Here is a 9,023-nt window from a genome sequence, read left to right as displayed (position 1 = left end):
GACATCCCCAATCTTCACCGTCACATCCGAACAAGCCGCAAATAGATCTTCCGTTGCTTTAGAGGCTGCCCGGATCTTCCATCCATGGTTAGTGTTTATAGGCCACTTCCCCTTCCAGTAGAACTCCTTGGACATCAAATTGATCTCCGATCCGTGATCAATTGATGCTAGCACGGGCTCTTGGATGTTGCCGATTCGGACCAGAGTCTCCGTAGTTGCACGTGCCCAATGTGGCCTTGTGTAGTGGGAGTTTTGAATTTCGTCCTCCAATTCAGTGCCATTCATTAAAACGGTATTTGCATTCACCCTTGGAGCATTTTCCTCCGTACTTTGTCTTTTTCTCTTCATGAGATCCATAAGAAGATCGTGGAACTCCTTCTTCGCTATTCCAAGTAATTCCCAAAGCGAAAATTCTACCTAGCTATCGAGGATTCTCTCCTCGAACACCTTTTTCAAGTCCATTTGTTGTTCATGCAATTGACATAAGGCGGACACGCTATTCTTATCGACGGGGCACTCCCATCCCGTAGCTTCACGGATGCCTTCCGCGGTGATTCGGATCTCATTGGAGTCGGTCTTCTCGGGGTTTTCTAGCACATCCAACCAAAATGATGCCTTTGCTCCCGATGACTCACCCACACTTATTCCCGCGGTTGTCACATAATTACCTTTCCTTGCTATTTCCTCCTCGAGGACCTTCTTCATGCTGCCTTTCCGGAAGTTCGGTCGGAGTGGCTTCCGAGAGTCCATTGAATGGATCTTATTTCCTTCGTAGTAGATAAGATCCCGTCGTAACGCCTCCTTATGCTTGTCGCAATCCCTCTGATCATGTTTGGTGCTATCGCACCATATGCACCGACGGTCCATATACTTGGAACTTGTGGGACGGTCATCCGACTTCTTTACCATCACGATTTTCAGATTCTCCATTTCTTTCAGCAACTGCTCCACCGTGGTTGCATTGATTCCCTTCTCGGTCGTAGTCTCTCGACCCCTCGGTTGATGGTCTTCCAATCCGGATCTCGGTTTCGGAATCGGTTCTGAAACCCTCTTTTCTTCGCTAGCAAGCCATTGCCCCCTCTTCGTGTATTGCGCGACGATATCCCACATGCTTTCCCAATGTTTCGGTGAGGCCACTCTCAGTGGTCGTGTCCTCCAAAAGCACTCCAAGAACTTTCTGGTCCCGGATGTCCACGACTCGTAGGAACATGATCACTTTGTCCGGTGCGAGGATAGCTTGATCTCTCGCAAACAACCTCCCGAACCGACTTTCGAATGACCAAAACACATCGAGGACCTTCATCCCCTTATCCGGTGTTTCCACCCAATCTTCGAATCGCCTCCTCGTTGCCTTGGAGGAGTCCTCAATGGCGAACATGGTCTTTAGCGCCTCTTCAAATGCCTCCCATGTCAGATTTTGTTGCCGTATCCTGTGGATACTCCCATGAAGCCTGTCGGTCGCCACCCGGTTGAAGGATGTCACTTGCAGTCCTTCCGAAATCCCACACCATAGCCTTTCCACCTTCTAATCTCGCAAATATCGCGACACGTCTTTCCCGTTGAATTGCTTGTTCCGTTGCACGAGCCGCTCTACTACTGCCGCAATCTCCGACATTGCGCATTGTTCTTGTAGCATCCGTTCAAACATCGCCATCATGTTGTTAGCCCCCGGTTGATTTTCCATCTCCTTGCCACCCGGTTTCACGTCGGGTTCACCACTTGTGTCGTGCCTTTCAGCTCTGGATCGTTGCGTGAGTCGGGTGGGAACCACTGAGGTTTTGGAGTAGGAGAAAGAAGAATACAATATAAGGCTAGTTATGAATAGGTAGAAAGAGAAGTAAGAAATAAAACTTGTGAATCCCACGTGTTTAGTGTATTTAATCAATATTTAGATTGTAAGAAAGAGAATTTTGATGATAAACTCGTGAATCCCACGAATATATTAGATTGATCAATCCTTGTAAAATAATCAACAACCCCATACATCTTTCTCTCCTCCTTATATAAGGATGGAAGAGGCTAAGCATAGCTTCATGCTTTTTCTAAAGTGTTCATGCCCACTAAATGTGCATGCGTAATTTTTATATTTGTGTACATTTTTCTTTAAAGTATTCACGCATTCTAAAAATGCATGACTTACCTTTTAATAAAGGTAGGCGTCAATAAAGGTCTTATACGTATTAAATCTATATTTAGAACACTTAGGATAAGTTAGTACAATGTGGTAAGGTTGGGGTTTGTCTATGTGGAGGTACAAGGTTGGAATCTTTCCCTATGCATGTAATAATCTTTTCTTTTATTTACAAATTTGTCTCTCCATCCGGTGAGAGACTCTCACCGGCCTTCTTTATCTAGCTCTTGCCGGTTCTGCTTGATCCGGTTCTTAACGAGTCTCCTTACCGGGTCCTCCTTGCTGGTTCCTCCTTCATCCGGTTATTACTGGTTCTCCTTACCGGGTCCTCCTTACCGGTTCCTCCTTGTCCCATCCAGAGGGACAAAAATGCATTTTTCACGTAGTGTGCGAATTACACTACGACAACGTATTTAACGTATTAATACTCGTATAGTACCTCCCAATTTAAAAATACGTTAAATACGTTTTCTTAATATGTTGAATACTTATAAAATACGTATAGTACATATAGTACGTTAAATACTTCTAGAATTTGAAAATTATTTACCTTTCTAAAAAACATCTATAATATTGTAAAAAGCATCTATGTTGACACAATTTTGTGATGTACAATATAGTTCTACATCCTAAAATGCATATAAAACATTTTTAATATTTCACATCCTAAAATACTTGTAGTAATATGGATGTTGACATTCCCTTATTTTATAAATCAGTGTAAGTGTGTATCACGATGTTCTACTTCAAATTGTAATTATTTACAATTATGCCTTCATAGATTGAGGAATTGTCTATGATTATCACACTTATGATAGGTTTCTCTTTTCTTCATTTTCTTCTTCTTCTTCTTCTATCTACTTTGATTATCACACTCAGGATAGGTTTATGTCTTCTTTTCTCTCTTCTTCTTCTTCTTCTTCTTCATTTTCTCATTGTTGTCTCTTCTATTCTGGTTTCTTTCTTCCTTTGGCTTTGTTTTCACTAAAATCTTTTTTTTCTTTTGCTTTTTGTTAGGTTTTTACTTACATTTTCTTTATAAATACGTATTATACCTGTTTTTTTATAAATTCGTTAAATACCGCATAAGACAAATGTACATGATATTTGACTGAACAATATTGAGGTATAGTACATACTATACAAATGATGAGGTACTATACGTTAAATACGGGTACTTAAACAACTATGAGAGGGACACATGCTCTATTCAAACTCGGATGGAGGAAGAGGACAAGGTCGTGGTAGAAGAGGCTGATTCAGCCAAGGTCGACACAATCAAGGGCAGTCCCACGAGCACAACTTCTACTACCGACAAGAAGCCACAAACTCGCGAGGCGGAGCCTCGAGTAGAAGGGGGAGCAATTATGTGGGACCCAGCCGACAAAACAACTCTGTTCAGTGTGGATATTGTGGCAAATTCGGCCACTACGAGGCAGAGTGTCGGAAAAAGAAATGTGAGACAACATTCACAGGTCAACAACTCACTAATTATGCCTCGAATTTTGACTACGACGATCATGGCAGAATGTTTATGATGCGACACAGAGCGAACACAATGACGAAATCGTGCTCGACCAACACCTCCAATCCGGAAGATGTTTGGTTTGTAGATTCGGGTGCGTCTAATCACATGACACCCCATGCAGATTGCTTTCGAGAACTCCGAAAACCCAATCAACCCGGCTATGTTGAAACCGGGGATGACACAATACACCCCATTCAACATGTCGGCAATGTCCCATTCAACAAAGAGGGGAATGAGACCTACATCAAAAATGTCTTGCATGTTCTGAAAATAACGAAGAATCTTGTCTCGGTCGGCAAGATCATGGAACAAGACATGCAAGTTCGGTTCAACGATGGAGGGTGTTTCATCAAAAAGGAAGGCCGAATTATTGCTCACGGTCGATTGTTCATGCTCGATTCTCATGAGATGAAATTGGTTATGTATGCCAAGGGTCGGAAAGCCAACACCAACATAGATTTGTGGCACAAACGAATCAGCCACATCAATATCCTAAAACTTAAAGGGATGCAGTCGAAAGGAGTCATCATCGGACTCCCAACTTTTACGGAGAAGGAGATGATAGGTGTATGTGAAGCTTGTCAATTTGGCAAACAGCTCGACAACCATTTCCGGAAGAGAGGAACATGAGCAAAGGAACCCTGGATGTAGTTCATTCAGATGTATGGGAACCGGCCTAGACAACAACATTCGGTGGTTGTCGTTACTATGTGACGTTCATCGACAACTTCTCTCGGCATACCTGGATTTACCCTATGCGGCAAAAGAGCGAAGTGTTCATACACTTCCAAAAGTTCAAGAATGAAGTTGAAAAGGAAACCGGTCGGCATGTTGGATGCCTTCGATCGGATGGGGGCAAGGAATATTTCTCGAACGAATTTACAGGGTACCTCCAAAAGGAAGGAATTTGCCAAGAATTCTCGTGCCGACACACACCTGAGCAAAATGGAGTAGCCGAACGTAAAAATCAGCTCATATTGGAGGTGGCGAGAGCAATGATGAACGAAAAGAACCTGCTGAAATTGTATTGGGCTGAAATGGCAAACACAACCATCTATCTAATGAACTAGTGTATGACATCCAGAGCATGATATCACCTCCCACGAAAAGTTCTATGGAAAGAAGCCGAACTTGTCCCACGCCCGGATATTCGGCTCAATCGCATTCGTACACATTTCCGATGGAAAGTGGCAAAAACTTGATCCGAAATCGAAGAAGTGTATCCTTGTGGGGTACTCGCTCGAATAGAAAGGGTACAAATGCTTCAACCAATCCACTAAAAAGCTACGAGTGAGTAGGGATGTAGTATTCGACGAATCGACATCTTGATATTCGGTCGACTCAGTTCCATCCGATCATCCAATCAAAACCGATTTCAATAAAGACTCAGAGGAGGATAAATGACTAAGGCTCACATCGAACGAGAGTCTAGTCTCAACTAGGATGAATGGACCAAAGGAGCCCCAGAGTGACCAAAGCACGCCGTAATCAAGTTCGAAGATGGACAAAGGGAAGGCCAAAATGCTTGAGTACAAAGACTCGGAAGGAATCAAATCGGAACACTCATCCAACAGTGAGTTTCGTGGTTTAGATTTGTCAGCCACACCAATAACCGAGAAACTGCACACTGTTGAGAATCAAGCTCAACCTAGTCTAGTGTGTGAACACACCCTTGAGAGTGCATGAACGCTCAAAGGTCAAAAGTCACACCACTACTCTCTACACATTAACTATGTGTCATAGAATCATATACTATGACACATAACTAATGAGTTTCCACATTCCCCATGACCGATGAGCTTTGGTAGTTAATGAAGACAGAGGGTGACTATATAAAGCACCCTCCTCCTACTTTGTAATGTGTCTTTGTAAGATATATTTCGTGAGTATTCTATTTTCCATTTTTCTATCTATCTCGTCTCCTCTTCTCAAACACACACACACACAAACAAACACATCTCTAACCTATTCCGCTGCACAGAATCACCATCGATTCTTTACATAGTATTAGAGCGATTTGGTAGCTCAATCTAGCCCATCCGCGTGTGTTGTGTCTACACTAACAATTCAAAGAAATCCGTCTCATCGCTTTCGTAGTGCCGCTACATAGCTCATGTTTGAAAGACAAGGAAAAGAAGAAAGAAATCTACATCGACGGAATGAATACTCAAATTGGGTGCGGTCTCCCTAGCAAGAAGTTGAATAGAAACAACTTTGCATCTTGGGAGTACAAGATGCACCAATACCTTGTCAGCCAATGCAATTGGAGCTACATCTAACGAGCATAAGAAAATCAACCCGATACAATGACTCCCGAATACTCAACATGGGAGCAAGCCACAAGCCAAGTGATGCATTGCTTGGTGACATGTGTTCATGACCACATCATGCTTGGCTACATTCAAGAAGCCAAGACACCAAAGGAAGGTTGGGAGAATCTCAAGAAGATATTCGCCGCCAATACGATGGCACAAAAACTTCAACTCCACCAAGAGTTGAACAACATCCAACAACGGGACATGTCCATCAAGAGCTACACCTTGAAGATCAAGGAGCTTTGTGACTCACTCGGCTCAATAAGTGTCAATGTGGATGATGACGAGATGGTGCAAATATGCTTCGCCAGCCTCGCACCACGGTTTGGCACAATGAGAACCGTCGTTCTAGCAAGGGAGAATCCTCCCTCTTTCTTAGATCTTCAATCAATGTTATTGGTTGAAGAAAATCATGTTCAAACTAAGAGCAATGCCTTAGAAGGCCACATGCTCTACACACATTCGAGCTGAGGAAGAGGACACGGCTAAGCAAGAGGCAGATTCGGCCAAGGATGAGGAGGACGAGGTCTGTGTTATCCATGGGACAAAGGTTATGAAGTGTGAAACGAATCTAAAAAGAAATGAGTTGGTAAAAGTAGGTGAAAATGGAAAATCGACTTATGAAAAGACGGAAGCCATCGAGGAACCTTCGGAAGAAGGGGGAGCTTCCATTCCATCCCGAGGCGACAAATCTCGATTGAATTTGGATATTGCAGCAAAATCGGCCACCATGAAGAAGAGTGCCGAAAGAAGAAGTGTGAGTCGGCTTCCACAAGCCGGCAACTAATCAACTACGCCACAAATTCCGACTATGACGACCATGGAGGAATGTTTGTAATGAAGCATAGAGCAAATTCTATGTCGGCCTCTACTTCAACTAGTGCCTCCGGTCCGAAAGATGTATGGTTTGTCGACTCCAGTGCTTCGAATCATATGACGTCTCATCAAGAATGGTTCTGAGACTTACGAGAGCCAGATCGACCCGGCTATGTCGGAACCGGAGATGACACCACTCATCTGATTCGGCATGTCACCAATGTCCCATTCGAGAAAGAAGGTGAATAAACTTGTATCAAAAATGTCTTCCATGTACCCACCATAATGAAGAATTTGGTCTCGGTTGGCCAAACTGTGGAGCAAGGGATGCAAGGCGAAGTGTTTTCATACTTCCAAAAATTAAAAAGCGAAGTCGAAAAGAAAACCGGCCACCATGTACGAGGTCTTTGGTCAGACGGAGTAAATGAATACTTCTCCAATGCGTTCACGGCATACCTTTGACAAGAAGGAATTCGGCAAGAATTCACTTGTTGACACACACTGCAACAGAACGGTGTAGCCGAACGCAAGAATCGGCACATCCTCGGAGTAGCACGGGCCATGCTCAATGAGAAGCATATGCCCAAGTCATATTGGGTAGAAGTTTCAAATACCGTTGTCTACCTCATGAACCGGAGGACAACATCCGGTGTGCACGAGGTTACCCCGCACGAAAAGTATGCCAAGGATATTCGGTTCACTTGTATATGTGCACATTCCTGTCGAAAAGCGACAAAAGCTCAATCCTAAGTCGGAGAAGTGTATCCGTGTAGGATACTCACTAGAGCAAAAGGGGTACAAGTGCTATAACCCCTGTACTCGGAAGGTTCGTGTAAGTTGAGACATTGTCTTTGACGAATCAGCGTCATGGTACGAACCCGAGCCAACTCCTTCCAAACCATTTACGAATGACCTCAACAACATAGAAGACGATGATCAACTAAGGCATATGTTCGAAGAAAATCCAATTACGACAAGGCTAAGTGGGCCACATAAGCCCCCGAGCGACCAAAGCACGTCTCGGCCAAGTCCAAAGATGGACAAAGGCAAAGCCAAAATGCCATAATATGAAGACGATCAATTCGACAGCAACGAATCGACTCACTCACTCGATAGTGAGTTCGGTGGCTTTGACCTGCCTCTTATGAGGTCACTCAGAGTTAAGAAAGCACTCACATCGGCAAATGAGAAACTCCATCGCTCCACCCGAGAGAAGAATCCGGTTAGCCGATTCAGCTACAACGACTATATGGCATATCACTATGCCTTTATGATGAAGGTGGCGACAGTCCGAGAACCGGGAAATTGTTCTGAAGCAGCTATAGATCCGCAATGGGTTGAAGTGATGAACGAGGAGATGCAGGCTCTCAACAATAATGAGACATGGGATCTCGTCCCCCACTCGCCTCATAGTATGCAACATTTACTTGGGGTATTAGATGAATTTTGTCATAGTGGTGGACTAGTTGTGCATGTGAAGAAAACAAAGATGATGGCAGTGCAAACCATTCAACCCCATCATTATCATATGCTCACATATAGAGGTGAACATATACACTTTGTTTGAAGCTTTAAATATCTTACTATTAGTGTACCCGCCATGAATAAATGTAGTGCAAGATTTGATTTTGGGCTTCAAACTGGTTGGAAATCGTATTACCTTTTGGAGAACGAATGCAACCAAAGTGATACTTGTGGATGGGAAGTAAAACTAATGTTGTTCAATGTCATGGTAACTCAAGTATTGCTTTATGGAGTAGAAGTGTGGGGTGGCACCATCTCTCTTAATGAATGGAATGAGATTGCGAAAATTCAAAAGGTGTTTTTAATGAGGCAATTAGGAGTTAAATGCACTACCTCCTAGTAGGTTATGTTCTTGGAAACAGGTGTTCCTCCCATAGAGGTATTGGCACTACAAAAAGTATATAGATACATTACAAAAGTCAAGAATATGCCAAATCATCAATTACCACATCTTGCTTGGAATGTTGAGCGTAAGCTACAAAAGAGTCTTAGTAAAATTCTCTCATCCGGTTGGGTTATTGACATAAGAAAATGGTTCAAAAAATGGGGTGTGGATGATCTTTTAGAGCTTTCGAGAGATGCTATGCATCATGTAATGATTGAGGAAAGGTTGGTGGAATCATTAAGGATGCAACGGGCAGATGCTAAGAGGACAAAGCTAGAATACTACATTACAAATGTCAACCATGAATGTTGGTCTCAATATAAG

This window comes from Azolla caroliniana, unplaced genomic scaffold, assembly GCF_043228905.1.
Source record: "Azolla caroliniana isolate FFs.n. ecotype wild unplaced genomic scaffold, voAzoCaro1.0.p SCAF_9, whole genome shotgun sequence".
Taxonomy (NCBI): Eukaryota; Viridiplantae; Streptophyta; class Polypodiopsida; order Salviniales; family Salviniaceae; genus Azolla; species Azolla caroliniana.
This window is presented reverse-complemented; position numbering follows the sequence as displayed.